Source organism: Eucalyptus grandis, chromosome 10 (assembly GCF_016545825.1).
Source record: "Eucalyptus grandis isolate ANBG69807.140 chromosome 10, ASM1654582v1, whole genome shotgun sequence".
Taxonomy (NCBI): domain Eukaryota; kingdom Viridiplantae; phylum Streptophyta; class Magnoliopsida; order Myrtales; family Myrtaceae; genus Eucalyptus; species Eucalyptus grandis.
This window is the reverse complement of record NC_052621.1, coordinates 4249723-4269513: the sequence shown is the minus strand read 5'-3', so window position 1 is coordinate 4269513 and position 19791 is coordinate 4249723.

The following is a 19791-nucleotide window of genomic DNA, read 5'->3' as shown; positions in this document are numbered from 1 at the left end:
CTGCAGAAGTGGAGGTGCGGGCAGAGGTGCTGTGACTGGCGGGCGGGTTGCTGCGGGTGTGATGCTCGCGAGTCGCCGAGGCGCGGCATCGGGTGGAGGCGAGCTCAGATCTGCAGGTGTCGGCACTCAAGCGGCGAGATTGGGTTCAGCAGCAGCCGAGCGGTGAGGGAGCAACTGCGGCGTTGGTGACGGTGCTTTGCGGTGGAGGTGCAGGCACGGGCGTCGGGTCGAGCAGCGAGGGGGGGCTCACGGGGCTGGCTGCTGTTGGCCTCGCAGGGGAGGTCAAGCGGCGGTGACGGAGGCGCGGTGGCCGGCGCGAGGCGGTGTGGGCGCAGTCAGCGGCAGTGGAGCGGTGTGCGGCTTCACGGAGAAGGAACCCACGAAGAAGAAGCACAGTGCACGTCTTTTTTTTTTCACCTGTCGCACGTACTCCTTTGTCTCTTCTCACTCTGCTGACTTTTTCTTTTTCTTGTCAGAGAAAGGAGAGAGAAATGGTTTTCTCTTTGACTAAGATGGACGAAGACTGTTTTTCTCGCGCGAGTTTTTTCTCGAATTTTTTTTTGCTTCTGGATCCCCCCATTTCTCACGAACTGTAGCCCTTTTATAGTGAAAACCTCTATTGATCTTTAAAAAGTTGTGCTTCCTTGATTGCGGAATTACAGAATTTCAGCCCCAATTTGCCATCGCAAATTAACATTCCGATTTTTCACTCATGTTACCAAAAACGCATCCAAGTTCTTTTTGATTTTTGCAACAGCTCACCTAATGAGTATAATTTTTGATACTTTCTCTTTGATTTATCAATCTGATCATTATCCTCACCGATTTTGGGTTTGACTTCCATTTTCTTTCATTTTTTCCTTTTATTTGTTCAAAATGCAATTTTTATTTTCCTTATTTCCCTAGATTTGCTAAGAATTATGTGTCAACAATTCCTTTTCATTTTATCAGATCATTGTCAAATGGCCCATTTCCAGTGAGCCAAGCCTTGATGCCATGGTGTCTTTCATTTTGAAGGCCAATGTATACTCTACTTGCAAAACGAGAAAGAAATGGAGCGCTTGGAACACCGTGGTACACTTTTTCGGGACGTCCCCAAGAAGAAAAGCTGCTTGCGAGTACACCAGGACTAGAAGAGAGAACCCCTCGACAGGTTCCAGTCCTGTGTCAGAATATTCACAGACCTTCATACAGAATCAACTACATCATATACAAAGTGGACCTAAATCTGTGACATCCTTGTTAACATGAGGTATTATCCGCTTTAACTCTATACTAAGTCTCACGGTGTCATTTTTTAGTGTACAGTCACTTTTCTAGAGATCACCCATTCGGGTAATGCTTTAGAATGGACTCGATTAACTTTAAAGTTTCAAAGCAAAGTTTGTTATTACATCAAAAAGTGCCTCCGTGAGTTAATTTCAATTTTAATTAAAACACACACACACACACACACACACACACACACACACATTGTCACGCTCCGAACTTCGAGCGCGCCAACATCCCGCCATGGTCATGCAAATACGACATTCCCAGGTAGTGTTGCCGACCCCATTTATTTATTATTACGCAAGCGGAACGTATTATAAAACCCCTGACAAAAACTCACGGGATAAGAAAGCAAGAAACCAACTCATACATAAACAAACATGCTTCCAAAGGTAACCACACTAGGTTTACACATATACAAAAATGGGCAGTCTACAAAAGGGATCATTCCTATGACCACTAGTTGGACTCGCTCTTCGATCCCACTTCTGTTTGAACAGCCTCCAGGGGTTCCGCCATCTACGGTCCTGGAATTTTGGCCCATAACGGGGTGAGACATTGTCTTAGCAAGTTCAACCCCCTAAACCCCTATTAGAAAGAAAATACGCCCAAGGGTGGCCTAGCCACACCACATAGAAAACTTACCTCGCCTCACTTCCTTCCTGCAGGTTAGCACAATTCAAATCATTCAATCACATATAGTAATAGGAACTTAAACCACCGGAATGCCAACAATATCATTTCAAACAACCATAAGAGTCCGGATTATAAGATCAAATCGTTGTGACACGTCCCATACAATGTCACACGATTCCATCCCATAATCGACCCATCAATAACACTCAGCATGCATTCCAATTATTATTCACTACCACACAAGGGCATAGCATACTCGTAGTTCGGCTATCTACTGACATTAATGCTAGGCATCGCCTCCCCCCTTGGAGCGCGGCTTCGTCACTACGTCGACGGCATTCCCGAAGGAGCATGGATCTAGTTGGCCTAGCCTCGACTACAACCCACATCCGTTGTAAGGGGCATCCCATATAGGGGCAAGTCCGGCTCAATAGCCTTGGACAACTTCCTCTTAATTATCACACAACAAAATCATACTCGGCCCCTGAACACTTTGCATTTCACTCAATGCTTCCACTTAAAATAGTGATTCTGACCATTTTTCTTCATATTAAAAACATTTGAGAAAGTAGTTGTGTGTGTGGGTACACAATCAAATTTGAACCAGAAAAACTAACACCATTCTTTTTTCAAACCCCACTATTTGATATATTACTTAAAATCCATTTTCGGTGTCAAACCCGACACTCGGGATTTTTTGAAGAAATTATATACTTTTCATAATCACCACTCAGTTTCACAATTCAGTAATCAATTGCACAAATCATCACTCAATTTGCAATATCCACTCATCAAATTGATAATCTGAATACACAGCAACGATCAACATGAAATTCTGAGAAAATAAGGTCCCAAAATAATTTTTTTGGAATTTATTAAATAATTAATTTTATTCCGAAATTAAATAAATAATAATATTTTAATAATTTCGTAATATAATATATTATAAAATAATTCCAGAATTTCGAAACATTTAAGTAAATAAAAAATAAACCCCTATTATGTCCCATCAAGGTTTATTATAAAATAAACTCTCTTAGCCTTAATTAAACATGCTTTAAATTAAACAAACCTCTTAATCTAAATCAAAGTTAAATAAACTAAACTAACCACCTAAGCTTACTTAACTTAGACTAAGCACATTTACGACATCATTAACCCTCTAATCAAGATTTAGTGAGTTAAACTCACCCGGTTAACGAACCGAGCGGACCAAAATGACGGGGACTCTGGGGGGAACAATTTTCTTCAAAGCGGGCCAAGTATTAGGGTCGGGAAGCCGGCCAAAATGAGCCTAACATCTGTTGCCATACCCATTTTTTTCTAGCTGCTAGTTGAGGTCGGATGGAGGTGGCTCGGCGGCGATTTGGGCGTGAAACCGGCGAAGGAGGACGGCGGCTACTCAAACGATTGTTGGCGGTGGCTCTGGCGGCGGAGGGAGCTCCGGTGACGGTTTGAGTTGCTCGATAAAGGTGCTAGAACTCGGCTGAAGCAAGGACGACAACGGAGCGAGCTGCGGCGGGACTTGCGACTGCACACGGTTGGGTGCGACGGGCAAGGAGCGGTGAGCTGCGACGACGAGGAGCTTTGACGATGTGAGGCAAAGAATGAGCGAACGGTGAAAGGGGCGTTGGGTTTGGCTGGTGCGTGGACGAGGCGGCGTGCGGACCGGTGAGTAGGCATGCTAGCGCGGATTGATGGGCCGACGCAATCTTCCTAATTGATTCGTGGATGGCGACGACGGCGAGTATATAAGACACGAGAAGTGCGGCGACGAGCGGGCGGGAGCGTGCGTGCGGGAATCAAGGGGCGAGTTGCTGATTTTCGTTCAGCCTTCTCTCTCCTCCAACCAAATTCCAAGACAACCTCCTTGAATCAAGGAAGAAGATGAAGTGAAATCAATTGGTATCGTGAGCCCGTGTACTCACTTTGTTTGAAGTGTTTTACTTCGAGTTAAAGATCCATGGCTAGTATGCTAGCACCGAAGTGATGGAAGGGCAAAGCAATACCACTACTTTGATGGAAAGGATTACAACATCTGGAAGAACAAGATGAAAGCTTTCACATCAAAGGATCCTTTTGGAATGGGACGTTGTAGAAAAAGGAATTACCCTACCACGCATCAGTCAAAGAGGAAAAGAAATCAAGAAACCAAAATGGAATGTCTCGGGAAGAAATAATCAAGAGACGGACACTTTCGATGCAAAAGCAATTTACTCTTATATTGTGCTTTATCACCAACCGAATATAATAGAATATCTTCTTGTGGTACAAAAAAAAGTTTGGGACAGATTGCATATTACCTATGAAGGAACAAGACGAGTGAAGGAAACAAGAATCAACATTCTTCTCGGTCAATACGAAGCCTTGAGAATGAAATCGGAGAATCAATATCCGACATGTTTAGTCGTTTTACGGATATTGTGAATGGTCTTGAAAATCAAGGTCAACCAACTTCGATCCCATGAAGGTAAAACAAGCTCTTTAAGTGGACTCTCAAGGGATTGGAATCACATAAAGACTTCGATAAGAGAGACGCAGAGAATCATGCCACTATCTCTGTCGACGAGCCGATTGGAACTCTTCAAATCTATGAAGTGGAAAGGATCAATGAAGATGAAGATCCAAAAGGTAAGAAATCCATTGCATTAAAATCAAATGATGATTCGATGTTGGATTCTGAAGATGATATGGACGATGAGGAGCTTGCTCTCATGATAAGAAGATTCGAAACCGAATAGAAAAGGAAAGAAGGTTCAACTCAAAGAAACAAAGCTTTCAAAGACAAAGACCAAGTCCATGATGAGAACCAAATAAAGATGTAGATCCACTTTGAATGCAAGAAAAAGGGACACATCGGACTAACTGTCCTCTTCTTCCTTCGAAGAAGAGAAAAGCTGAAAATTTTGAAAAGCTCTTAAAGCCGAAACCCGGAGTGATACGAGTGTGAAGAAAGTGATAATGAATATGCCAATCTATGTCGATAGCACAATCGGACTGGACTGAGATCGTCGGGATCGACTCGGGCCAAAGTGAATTTGAGGCAAGTGATTTCAATATATTGATGAACTATGCTTTAGTCTTAAGACTTCTCTCAAGCCCACCTTTGGTCGTGAAGATCCAAACCACCTTTTCAAGAGCCAATCTCCACCCTCCACTTGTCAAGATCCTAGCCGCACAAGCCCCACCATGACATCACTCCACTAACTCCAACCTCCCACAACCTTATTCCAATAGGTTCAATTTCATTTTCCGCCGTGGCATGAAATCTTGTACATTAAGGGCGTGCATGTTTTCGTTTCTTTTTTTTGTTTATGAACAGATCTTTTGTTTTTTTGTTCCCGAACAAAAAAAAAAATTGTTGCTATATTTAATTAACGTAAATATTGCATGAACGAAAATGAGAAACAAAAAAAGTTATTTTTTGTTCCGTAAACACTTTTGAAGAAACACTTCTCTCTCTTCTCTTTTCTTCTTCTTTTCTTCTTCTTTCTTCTTTGGCTGGTTGCCGGCCTTGGCCATGGCCGGCGACCGGTTGTCGAGGTCGGCGACGCCGATCAAGATTGATTCAATGTCGAGGGTCGGCGACCTCGTCGGAGCGTCGCCGGCCGGCGAGGCCGAGCCTCACCAAGATCGCGCCTTGTAAAGGCCGATGCTTGGCCTCGCCGGTGGCCTCGCCGGGCGAGGCTGCCGCCCCGTCGGCGGCCGCCGCTAAAAGAAGAAAAAAAAAAAAAAAGAAAAAAAGAAAGGAAAAAATGAAAAATAAAATAAAAATATTAAAAAATTAAAAGAAACAAAAAAAAAAAATGAATTTATCAAACGTGTTTCTATTAATTTTTTATTCTCAACAAGTTTACCAAACGCGTCTTTGGTCAAAATTGTTCCTGGAATAGAAATAGTTTTTTCTATTTCTGTTCCCTAGAACAATTTTTGAATAGAAACGTTACCAAACGCGCCCTAAATTCTTCAATTCCAATCAATCCACTTCCAATTGAGTCCAATTAAAGTCCATAAATTAATCTAATGTCACCACACTTCAACTCACATATTTACCTGACCATAGAGCCATCTTGATCTCAAAAATACCACCAAAAAGCGGGCTTACCAATTTTTCGAACCAAATTAACCATACCTTGATTATTTTGCTGAAAAACTCGGCTTGTATGAAAAATCTTCCAAAGTTGAGTCAATGTTCGTAAAATGATTTATGACACACCTAGACTTTCAATTTCTGAAATCGATCTCAATTCACGGTTAATTTCACTCTGGCATGATATTAGTGCATCCTAATCTACCAGGTAGCTTTTAAAAATTTTCATGCATTTGACCTGTGGTTGATCAAGCCACAATGTACATCTCTGACACATTGGTGACTTACGGTTGTCGGGGTAATTTCAAGGTTTCAAATATGGACACAGGGTACCAAATCGACGAAAAGTCGGTCAGTCTTCGATCGACAAGAATTGTGCGATCCGGTGGAATCACCCACATCCGATCACATGCCTCTGTCGAGTCGACCTATCTTCGGTCTCTAATCGATTTTTAATTATGCCATAATGGCCCTTGCAGATTAGCTCGGTCGAAAGGTCACTTCCTGGTTAAATTATCAAGTCTGATGTATTAGAATCTCTTAACGATTTTACCTGATAGACTAGTTTTTACATGAGTGACCGACTTAAGGAAAATAACTATATGAGTGCCAATGAAATGCCCGTCTCAATTTATTGAAAATAGAATTGGAAAATCGGGATGTCACACACATACGTATATATTTCAAAATCGCTCTCCCCCTATTCAGTGGTTCTTTTCTGTCCCCTTCGCCATCCTAGAAACCTATCAGGAGTCGTTCCTTGTTTGGATTCTCTCGGTGACCACTTTCTGCCCTCATTGAACAGGATTGTTACAAAATCAATCAATGGTCTAGGTCCACAATATCTATGTCACCTCCTTAAACTCAAAAAAATTTGTGCATATGTCAATTTGAATGTCTTCAAGGTTGAAAACCTTATAGAGTTCATATTAGATAAAGACTAGAAAGGTTGAAACTTGTCTCCTTGACAAGGAGAGTCAGTGCTACATAGTTTGTAGCTAGTCAGCTTACATATATGTATTCAACTTGTCCTGAATTTCCCGACAGCTTTCTTGTTTTTTGTTTGACCATGAAAATTGAAGAGTTCAAAAAAGATCGAGAATCGGATCAGATTTGTGAAACATCATGCAAAATGCAATGATTCCTCCTCTTATTTATGCCTCCAACTCCATGAATTATCCCAACAACTAGTAAATCCAACTCTAGGTCCACCATGTCAAGTCACAGTTTCACAAGATTAAGAGTTGTCTAATCTCCAAAAACTTGTTCTAGCTTCTTCATCGCCGCGCTCGTCTGTTCCTCCTCTTGCCTCTCCCAAATCCTCGCTCTCAGTTCCTTGGCCATTTTCCAGACTTGCTCGCCTCCTTCTTGAACCACCACTAGCTCGATCGCTTTTGCCACCTCCTCCCTCTTGTAACTGCCGTCTTCTCTCCAGACCTCCACGCCGACCCCAAGATCCGCCACCAATTTGGCGTTTAAGGGTTGATCCAGGTGTATTAGCATGGCTATGATGGGTACACTGAAGACAATTGCCTCCAACGACGAGCTCTAACCACAGTGACCCACAAACCTACTTGTTATATCACCACTTATGGTGTCACAACATTGAATGAATCGATTTTAAACTCTAGCATTAGCTTTGTTGGCACGAAATATCGGTGCTCGGGTGCATGAGGATCTTGGCCTGAGGAGCCCATCCTTGGATCGCCATGCCTTTGTCTCGCGTCTTCTCTAAGAACCCTTTGTTGGAGAAAACTTCATTATCTGTTTTGAAGTTTACAAAACGTTTCCATCAGTCTAGTCTGAAGACTTACAGACTCTATCGTCAAAGTTTGAAGACCTCCAGACTCAAGATTTAAAGTCTGCCATCACTGATAGTTTCCAGACTGACGAAGAAAAGATTTATCCGATGAAGAAGATTTATTTATATGCAAGTATATCTTTAAGGATTTAGTTCGTACGGTTGAAGGAGATCTCATGGTTGGAGATAGCATCTCGTGATCAATTATTCTTATTGAAATCAATTTGAATATTTGGATCCGTTGATTGACGAAGTATACTTGGAAGGTTCTACTTATGGAAACCTAGATCTTGATTGTATGGGCGAGCAGGATTGGTGGGCTATCATCACATTCCTTAAATAACTCAAGATTTTTCTAATTGATTCTGTCCAACGAGTAGATTGGAAGAACTTATTTGGAAGGTGCCAATGGTTATGATGGCATGGAGGAGTATATAAGGAGGATGCTCAAGTTATTCGAGTGTGTGCGTGAAAGAAAAATTTCAAATTCTGAAACTCTTAGTTCTTTGCTGTTACAATTTCTTGAGCTTAAACTATACTCAAAAGAGAGATCAAATACTTGTGAGACCTTAAGGAAGTGTAGTAGAGTCTCTACACTATGGAATCAAGGACGTGACACTATAAAATCTCTTTTGGTTCTTAGTGGAATCCAGCCAGTGGGCTGTCAATGCGGGAGAGTGGACGTAGGCTTGATCTAAGCCGAATCACTATAAACCTTGTGTTTCAATTCTCTTTTCCTAATCTCTTTACTTAATTCGCAGCCTTATATATCAGTTTACAGTCTTTTATATCTTCAATCAACTATTTTCATATAAGTCAAATTAAGTTGTTAAGTCTTACAAAAACTTCTTTAACACCTATTCACCTTCTCTAAGTGTTCATACTATCAATTGGTATCAGAACCTGTGTACTCAATTAATTGAAGTGTTTTTACTTTTGAGTTAAAGATCTATGGCTAGTATGTTGGCTCCGGGTTTGGTTGAAGGCCAAAACAACACCAGACCGCCTTATTTCGATGGAAATAAATACAACATATGGAAAAACAAGATGAAGGCATTCCTAAGATTGAAAGATCTTCTGGAATGGGATGTGGTAGAAAAAAGGAATTATTCCTAAAGCTACATCAATTTCAGAAAGGGGAAAAGAAGTTGCAAACGCTGGCGAGATGACTCAAGAAGAAATAATTAAGAGACAAGCTCTTGATGCTAAAGCAATTCACTCCTTATATTGTGCATTATCTCCTATTGAGTATAACCGAATATCTTCTTGTGAAACAACCAAAGAAGTCTGGGACATGCTGCATATTACCTATGAAGGAACTGATCGAGTGAAAGAAACAAGAATCAATATTCTACTCGGACAGTATGAAGCCTTCAAGATGAAGCCAGGAGAATCTATCACTAACATGTTTAGTCATTTTACAGAAATTGTAAATGGTCTAAAGTATCAGGGACAACCAATCTTAGGACTCATGAAGGTTAACAAGTTACTGCGCGGACTCTCTAAGGACTGGAATCATGTAAAGACTTCAATAAGGGAAACACAAAGGATCATGCCACTTTTTGTAGACGAATTGGTTGGCACACTTCAGTCCTACGAAGTGGAGCAAATCAATGAAGAAGAAGATCCCAAAGGTAAGAAGTCAATTGTTTTGAGATCTAACAATGATTCTGATTACAGAGTTTGAAGATGATATGGATGATGAAGAGTTAACTCTTATGATAAAGAGGTTCAGGAAACTGAACAAAAAGGGAAGACGATTCAATTGGAAGAAACAAAGCACTCAAAAGTTTCAAAACAAATCAACTAAGGATGATGAAGCCAATATAGATGTAATCTGTTTTGAATGCAAGAAAAATGGACATATCAGACTCAATTGTCCCATGTTGAAGAAAAAGAAAGGAAAAGTTGAGAAATACAGGAATGCTCTTAAGGCAGAGACATGGAGTGATACTGAATGCGAAGAAAGTGATGAAAGATTATGCCAATATTTGTCTAATGGCAAAATCAGAATCAGACTCAGACTCAAAATAGATACATAGTTAGACTCAGATAGTGAAATCGAGGTAAGTAATTTAAAAATCCCTACTAAAGTCTCGAAATACATTGATGAACTGTGTCTTAGTTTCAAAACTCTCTCAAGAGGATTTCCGAGCTAAAAAGGGAGAATTCTACACTGAAGCAACATGAAATTTTATGGAAAGAAAAGTTTGAAAATTTAGATAAAAGTTTTGTTACTTTAAAAGAAAATGCAAATTCTCTTTTAAAAGAAAATACATTTTTGAAAAATGACATTTCAAATATTTCAAAAAGGTTTTCAATAGGATCTGAGAAATTGGAAAAGATTCTTTTAGTACAAACACCCTACTTTAACAAATTAGGCTTGGGAATGACTTTTGAAACTATTCCTCTAATTGATTTTCCAAAAGTGAAAGAAAGAATCAAATAAAGGCCTACAAAAACTTTGTACAGAAATAATTTTCATAAAGTCTTTGTAAAACCTGTTGGGCGAAATGTTCTCAAATGTTCTAAGTGCAACAGCTCTGAACACTTTGAGAAAGAATGTCCTATGATTTGGAGACCTGTTAAGAAAGAATGAGCAAAAACTGCTTATTGCACCAACTCCTCTAGACCCAAGAAAATGGGGGTACCAAAGAAAGCTTGAGTTTCTTTTTTAATTGCAGGTCACTATCAAGAAAAAGATTAAATGGTATTTGGATAGTGGCTGTTCAAGGTAGAGATTCAAGTTGTTTTATAAAACTTGTGCAAATAAATGGTGGAAAAGTCTCTTTTGGTGGAAACATCAAAGGAAGAATTGTTGGATGTGGAACTGTAAAAATTGGAAGTCTCACAATCAACAATATTTCCTTAGTGGAAGGACTCAATTACAATTTGTTTAGCATTAGCCAATTGTGCGACACTGTATTCAAGATCAATTTTCAAGAAGGAATATGTTCGGGAACTAGTAAAGATCTTTCACAATCTTTTACTGGACGAAGACATGTGAACATCTATCTTTTGGATATAAAACCACAAAAGTCTTAATGTCTAATTTCAATTCAAGATGAAGCAAATATTTGGCATCGAAAGCTTGGCCATGTCAATATGTAGTAGATTGCCAAAATCTCTTCTAAGAATCTTGTTCGAGGACTGCCCAACCTGAAGTTTCAAAAATTTGACTTATGCACACCATGTGTATTGTGAAAACAGGTTAGAAGTTATTTTAAACCATTAAATTAGGTTTCTACTAATTGTGTTTTGTAGCTTCTGCATATGGATCTCTTTGGGCCAACTAGAACTAAAAGCATTGATGGAAAGAGATATTGTCTAGTAATCGTGGATGATTACTCACGATTCACTTGGGTTTACTTTCTGGCAAGTAAGTTTGAAGCCTTTTCTTATTTTTCAAAGTTTGCTAAGAAAGTTTAGAACGAGAAAGGATATGCTATTTCAAGCATATGGATAGACCATGGAGGTGAGTTTGAAAATCAAGACTTTGCAAAATTTTGTGATGAATCAGGTTTTCAACATGTTTTCTCTTCTCCATACACTTCATAATAGAATGGAGTTGTGGAAAGAAATAATAGATCTTTGCAAGAGATGGCAAGAACTCTTTTAATAGAAAGTAGTATTTCCTCTCATTTTTGTGCTGAAGTAATTTCTACAACATGTTATATTATTAACAGAGTCTTTTTAAGGCCTATTTTGGAGAAAACTCCTTATGAGTTATTCAAAGGAAAGAAGCCAATTGTTTCTCGCTTTCATGTATTTGGTTGCAAATGTTTTGTTTTGAAAAATGCAAATGATCGAACTAGTAAGTTTGAAGAGAAATCAGATGAAGGAATTTTCTTTGGATATTAAACCACCAGCAAAGCTTATAGAGTATTCAACAAAAAGATACAATGTGTGGAAGAATATACGAATATCAAATTTCAAGACTCTTTATAAAATCAACTGATTCAGACTCATTTTGAAGAATCTGAAATTGCTCCAATCTCTACAAAGTCTACCTCCCCTGAAGCAACTCAGACCTTTGAAAATCAATGAATAGAAGTTGAAGAATCAATTGAAGTAGAAGAACAACTTCCTGCCAGACCATCAAGCAACTAGAAGCACAAATCTAGTCATCCCAAAGAACTCATCATTAGTGATATTGATGAAGGGATTCGCACCAGATCCAAAAGGCAAGAAGAGTCTAGCGCCGTGGCACTTATTTTTGAAATAGAATCCAAAAGCATAGAACAAGCTTTAGCTGACGAAAGTTGAATTGAAGTAATGCAAGAAGAACTCAGACAGTTCAGCATTAACGATGTGTGGGAGTTAACTCCTAAACCAAAAGGTAAATCCATTATTGGAGCTAAATAGGTTTTCAGGAACAAGTTGGACAAAAAATGAAAAGTGATCAGGAACAAAGCAAGACTCGTGGCCAAAGGATATACGCAAGAAGAAGGGATAGATTATGATGAAACCTACGCTTTAGTAGCCAGGTTAGAAGCAATTAGATTACTACTTGCTTTTGTCTAGTTATAAAAATTTTATGTTATTCTAAATGGACGTCAAGAGTGCATTCTTAAATGGATTTATCCAAGAATAAGTCTATGTGGAACAACCTCCTGGATTTGAAGATCCAAAGAGACTAGACTCAGTTTTCAAACTGAAAAAGACTTTCTATGGTTTAAAACAAGCACCTCGAGCTTGATATGACAGGTTAAGTAATTTTTTAATGCAAAATGGTTTTGTCAAAGGAAAAGTGGATACTACCTTGTTTATTAAAAGGGAAGGTAAAAACTTTATACTTGTTCAAATTTATGTTGATGATATTATATTTGGATCGCCTAATGAAAATCTGTGCAAGAAGTTTTCTAAGTCTATGCAAGATGAATTTGAGATGAGCATGATGGGTGAATTGTCCTTCTTTCTCGGACTACAAGTAAAACAATTGAAGGAATGAATTTTCATTCACCAAGAAAAATATGCGAAAGAACTTGTGAAAAAGTTCGGATTGGAGAATTGCAAAAAGACTGAGATACCAATGTCTAGTTCTTCGAAGCTAGATAAAAATGAAGGAGGAAAGAAAATTGACCAGAAGTTTACAGGAGTATTATTTGTTCACTTCTTTATTTTACTGCTTCTAGACCTGACATTTTGTTTAGTGTTTGCATTTGTGCTAGATTTCAATCTGATCCAAAAGAGTCTCATCTAAGTGCCGCAAAACGCATCATCAGATACATTGCAACTACTTCAAATTTAGGTCTGTGGTATCTCAAAGAAGGAGACTTTACCATTCTTGGATATTTAGATGCAGACTTAGCAGGTTGTAGAGTTGATAGAAAGAGTACATCTGGTACATGCCAATTGCTTGGAAATAGGAGAGTATCTTGGTTCTTAAGGAAGCAAAGCACTGTAGCTCTTTCAACAGCAGAAGCAGAGTATGTGGCTCTTGGAAGTTGCTGTTCTCAAATCTTATGGATAAAACAACAACTGAGAGACTTTGGAATCAAAGACTCTTGCATTGAGATCAAATGTGACAACACCAGCACAATTAACCTCACAAAGAATCCAATTCTTCATTCAAGAGCAAAGTATGTAGAGATTCGACATCACTTTATTAGAGATCATGTTCAAAATGGAGAAGTTATGATTCATGAATTCATTGACTCAAAGAATCAACTAGCAGACATATTTACAAAGCCTCTGGAGAAAAGCCTATTTGAGTCTATTCGCACCAGACTGAACATATATCTCTTATCAAGTAAAGTCTAGATGTGCTCAAGACTTAAAGGTAAAGTCTGAAGATGTTCAGACTCAGAAGACCAAGAGTTACGATTGTAAATTATTTCTATTCTAGTATTTTAAACTTGAAAAGGTACAGTTACTTATTAATTGCTAATTGCTTGAAATTATCTTTTCAAGTTTTTATTTTTCAAAAAGGCGGTTATCAATTTTGAAAAGATAGTTATTTTCAAAAAGGGAAGTTATTCTTTTTGAAAAGGTATTTTTATTTTTCCTTTTACGACGTTTCATTTATCTTGCTTCACTTGCTTTATATATTGCCGAGATTCGTTTTCTTCGTTTTTATACTGAAACCCTAGAATACAAAATTCCTATTTGCTTTCACTTTCACTCTTGATTTGTCAAAAAGTTTTCACATTTTTTGAGCAAGTTAGTGAATTTCTCCCTTGAAGCGACAATGTCTTCAAGAAAGTCTTCAAGGATTGCAAGCAGGGGACCACGACATATGCCCGAGGGTCCTACGCATTTTGACTTGACCGAGGAAGAAGATTCTTCTTCACCACCGCGTCCGAGTTAGCAATAACCTTCTCAGCAACGTCAATCTTCTCCACCTCAACTAGATGAAGAAGTTATAGAAGAGGCTGAACTTGTAAGAACGCTAACTCCCAAGGTTGTTTTCAAACTTTACTCTAATTTGAAGAAATGAGGAACACCGATGTCTTTAATCGATGAATTTTTAAAAGATAGAGGATACAAGAATGAAACCTTGTTCTTGCGGGAGTTGGAAATGTTAGGAGTTGTAGAGAAAGGAATGGCTAAAAGAACTTTTGCGAATTTCTTGAGCAACCCATTCTATGGCACTGTAAATCAACCACAAGTTCTGAACAACGATGAACGGATGTTTACTCACTTTCAGCCTAAAACAGGTGTTGCTGCAAATGTTGTTAGTGATGGTTCAAGTCTTTTGAGATCAAAGAATCACAAGAGAGTTTATTTGAACCTTATGAAGAGAGGGGTTATGAACCCTAGGAGTGTTGACTTTGATTTCCTTGATTCGATAGAAGTCAATTTGCGAGAGAAGTTTGCTCTACTGCAATTGGAACGGTTCTATTCTGGATGTTCTGAATCTACTGCTGCTTATCCAGAACTCACTGCATACTTTTACTCAAACTTATCTTTCTTGGATATAAACAATTTTACTTTCACAGGGAAGGACAATGAATTTTTGGTGGATACAGACACGTTGGCTGACATAATTGGGGTGGAAAGAAGGAGTTTTCAACCAATTAACGTGTCTATTGCTCATGCTACTCCGTCGTTGGTGAAAGATAGGGATGTTGAAGGCAAGATTTCCTACTCAAGAATGAGTGCTTCTAACATCTTGCTACACAAGATTGTGATCAACTGCATTCGTCCCAAGTCGACATCCAAGACTGATGTTTGTCGATCTGAAGCGAAATTGATGTGTGCCATCAATACTGGATTTAAATTCTCTCTGCCTCACACTATCTTGTTTCATATGTATCGAACTGTAGTAAAAGATAAGGGACAACTCCCTTATTATGCTCTTATCACGCGTCTCTTTAGACACTTTAAAATTAACATTTTTGCATCATTATGTTTGACAACCATCTCTCCAATGGTAATTGGTTTCAAAATGGTCACAAAGATGCGTTTGAAAGAGCTTAACAAGTTGTTGGAGCGTATGAAGGAGAAGTCTCCCATCAAAGCAAAACAAGACTCTGTTGTAGCGAAGAGGAAAGGCAAGGAGCCCATAATTGCTCAAGTAAAGAAGAAAAGAACTCTCATCTTGCAAGATGAAGAAGATGAGGATAAACTGACTTTTTCAGCCTTAAGAAACTTAAAGAGTTTTGTCAGCTTTCATGAGATAAGAGAAGAGCCGGAAGGAGGAAAAGAGAGAGAAGACACATAGAAGGAAGATGAAGAACAGAGGAGGACAGAGAAAGAAAGAAGAGAAGAGGAAGAAGAAGAGGAAGAAGAAGAGAGAGAAGAAGAAAAAGATCAGGGTCAAGAAGACTCTTTCGAGCCAGCTTTGGTCGTCTCTCTATCTAGTGATTCTGAGATAGCAGGAACACTGCTGACGCTCATCACTCTGAAGTTGAAGTTGATCAAGAAGAAATCTTACCTACTCCACCTGAAGGCAACAAAACAGGGGGAGCTGTTGGACCAAAGTGTATTTCTTCACCTATATTTGCTAGTGATGTAAGACGTTCTGCAGCAAATCTTGAGGATGTGTATGCCTCACATTACACAAAAGATAGTCATGGTGGACAATTTGTTGAAGCTCCATCCATTCTCAAAATCCTTGGAATCGACTCGGCTAGTCTTAGTAATGCAACAACTCAAATAGCAGACTTTTCAAGACCGCTAGAGATTCTATTGGACGTCAAGAAACAACAATATGCTATGGGATATGAGATGCAGGATCTCGAGAATGCTTTTAAGGCCACTTCAGTGTCTTTGCATGACCAGTTGAACGTCCTAAATATTCAAGTGCAATCTAGTGTACATGGTGAATATTTTTAGTCACTGAAGCAGAGTTTTGAAAGGCTTGAGAAGATAGTGCATTTTATGGGAGAATTCAAGCTTTTTCGCCTTCCAAAACAGCCATGATTTTGACTCTATTTTCAACCAACTCTTTTTCATTTGTTCTCCACTTTTTGTTGTTGACAAAAAGGGGGAGAGGTTTGATGCAGATTTGATGACTTTTTGTTTTGACTGTGGTTTTGACTGTTGGACTTATCTTTTGTTTGGTTTGGTTGTGACTTGGATTGGTTTGAACTGATGATGCTTGCAAGTAACTTAAGCTATATTATTGATTATGATAAAAATAGTTGTTTTACGGGACTAACACGTTTTTTGTGGTTGCAGAATCGCTACTATTCTTATCCTAATCTCTAATTATTTTTTTTTATAAAAAATCTTGGTTTGCTTAAGTGTTGTTTTGCAGGTCAAAGTGTCTAAATCTGTGGGAAAGTTTTGTTACCATAAAAAAAAAGGTGGAGATTGTTGGAGAAAACTTCTTTATCTGTTTTGAAGTTGATAAAACATTTCCATCAATTTAGTCTGAAGACTTGCAGACTCTATCGTCAAAGTCTGAAGACCTCCAGACTCAAGATTTAAAGTTTGCCATCACTGATAGTTTCCATACGACAAAGAAAAGATTTATCCGATGAAGAAGATTTATCTAGATGCAAGTATATCTTTAAGGATTTGGTTCGTACAGTTGAAGGAGATCTCATGGCTAGAGATAGCATCTCGTGATCAATTATTCTTATTGAAATCAATTTAAATATTTGGATTTGTTGATTGGCGAAGTATTAGAAGGTTCTACTTATGGAAACCTAGATCCTGATTGTATGGGCGAGCATGATTAGTGGGTTATCATCACATTCCTTAAATAACTCGAGATCTTCCTAATTGATTTTGTCCAACGGGTAGATTGGAAGAACTCCTTTGGAAGGTGTTAACAGTTATGATGGCATTGAAGAGTATATAAGGATGACGCTCAAGTTATTCGAGTGTGTGCATGAAAGAAAAATTCCAAAGTCTAAAACTTTTAGTTCTTTGCTATTACAATTTGTCGAGCTTAAACTATACTCAAAAGAGAGATCAAATACTTGTGAGACCTTGAGGAAGTGTAGTAGAGTCTCTACACTATGGAATCAAGGACGTGACATTGTAAAATCTCTTTTAGTTCTTAGTGGAATCCAGCCAGTGGGTTATCAGTGTGGGAGAGTGGACGTAGGCTTGGTTTAAGCCGAACCACTATAAATCTTGTGTTTCAATTCTCTTTCCTTAATCTCTTTACTTAATTTGCAGCATTATATATCAGTTTACAGTCTTTTATATCTTCAATCTACTGTTTTCATATAAGTCGAATTAAGTTGTTAAGTCTTGCAAAAACTTCTTTAACACCTATTCACCCCCCTTTAGGTGTTTATATTAACATTATCACCCTTCAGGCAAAGCTTCAACAATATCCACTCTCCCCGTCTCCTCCAGAAACCTCACCACCCACAGAACCCCATTGCGAGCTCCAGCCCACGTGCCACCTCCTCCATCTCCTTCTTCGATAGGAACCCCTCGCTCCTGAACGACATGAACACCATCGAGCCCCTCTCTTTCTCTCCTCCAGCCACCTTATTATCTCCCCTTCGTCATCTCTAGCATTGCCTCCGGTTGGTTCTTGAATCAAAGGCTCGACAGTGATGACCTCCTTATCGACTGTCACACCCCGAAATCAACAAGAATAGGGAAGACATGACTATCTTTCCAGTCGAATGACTTCCACTTGAAAGACATAATTAACCGTCACTGGAATTGAGATCTCATTCAAAGAGAAATATATCAAATATCTAGAGTTTCTTTTTGTATATTATACGGATGATCCGATCTGCAAGGACCATGATTGGAAATTTTTGGATCTTTTTTCTCCGAGTAAGAGACAAAACATAATTAACTTGAATTCACGAAAACTATTCGAAATCTTAGTTAAAGACTGGATTTGTTATCTCATGTTTGCTTTTCGTGAAAAAATACCAATTGCAGTGGAAGGTTTCTTTAAACAACAAGGAGCTCGGTCAACTATTCAATCAAATGATATTGAGCCTATTTCCCAGTCCCAAATCATACCCAAAATCAACTCTCAAAAGTCCTTGTGATAGTGCTCTCACTTTACTGGCCACTTACCAAAACCTAAAAAGAGTGGAAAGTAAAGGGTAAGCAACCACAACTTAATGACTAAAGTGTATCTCTTCTAAATAGATTAAAGATTTGCTATGCATATCTAAGATACCAAAACTAACTCCTCACACCAAATTTCAGGAAGAGAATGACTTATATACGGTCCAACATAGCTATATTTATATTAGAAATATCCATTTCATATTAATATCTAAATAAATACCAATCATTTAACCCATTGATCAATCTCGTCAAAATCACATGCTAATGCATTGGCTAATCTTGTGCTAAGATATCCAATAATAATTATGCATAATGCCCTATGACAAGGCAACTAAGCTCTCCCTTAGTAAGGTCTCCACCTATATTGCTGGTAGCTAGTTTATAAGGATATCCTAAACTTATAATGCATACTTATAGCCCCTCAATGGGCTTATAGTGATACTGAGCATCAACACCAATTCACAACAACATCCTTGACAATCCTCAAAGCCACATCCATAATTGATATCGCAAATTGATTTACAAGGCAAAGCTCCGCAGTTCAACTTATTCATTAGAATACCTTTTACAAATTCATTTCAAAATACTTGTTAAATCATTCCAAATGACAAATAAGATAATAAATGCTCAATTGGAAGTTATGCATTAAATATGCCATAAACATTGGTTATGCTTTTTAGCCAAATCACCCTTTGTTTTCAAACTCAAAAAAGAGATGACACCACTCAAGAATGCTCAAACCAAATAATGCGTAGCTAAATGAACCTACAATATCGAAATCCTAACAATTAAATGAGAATCGATGTTAAAACCGAGTAGAACTCTACATCAACTATGAATAAGCTAAACTATGCTCAAACGCTAACAAAATGACTTTTACACGCTAACAAATTGCTCACTTGCAGTGATGATCCAAATCTAAATGTAATGCAGAACTCACAAGCAAAACCTTAAATTTCGCTCTGACTCAACCGTTGCTCTAAACAACTCCCGTAAAACCCTATGGCTTCACAATGCCATTATCCACCATTTTCATGAAATCTTAAAGCTCAACCAAAAATCAGATTTCGTGGCTCAATTTAAGCTGTAGTTAGGAAAACTTCTTCGATTGGATGAATGAAGGCTAGGAACACTTACTGAGCTTTATGAATTGAAATTGAATCAGCTTGGCAAGGTTCTCATGACATGCGTACGCTCTCTCTTCTTGCTTTCTGCTCTCCTCCTCGTCCTCTCTCTCTCTCTCTCTCTCCTTCATAAACTAAGTCGAGTGTGCACTTTCTACTTCTTTGATGTTTCAAGCTTTTTTTTTTTTTTTTTTTTTGTGTGGGTCCCACCACCTACGACAACAACAAGCTTGGTGTGGTAGTCCACGTACTTGCCCTCGATCTCTCTGCATGTCTCAATTAGGATCACGCTCTCTAACCTCCTGATGCTCTCTAAGACCCGGTCCATGTCCTTCGTGCCATTGTCCTTGTCATGTATGAACCGCATGGTCTTATGTCTATCTAGTAAAATTGTGAAAAGATAGAAAGTTTCTCGTATCATATGT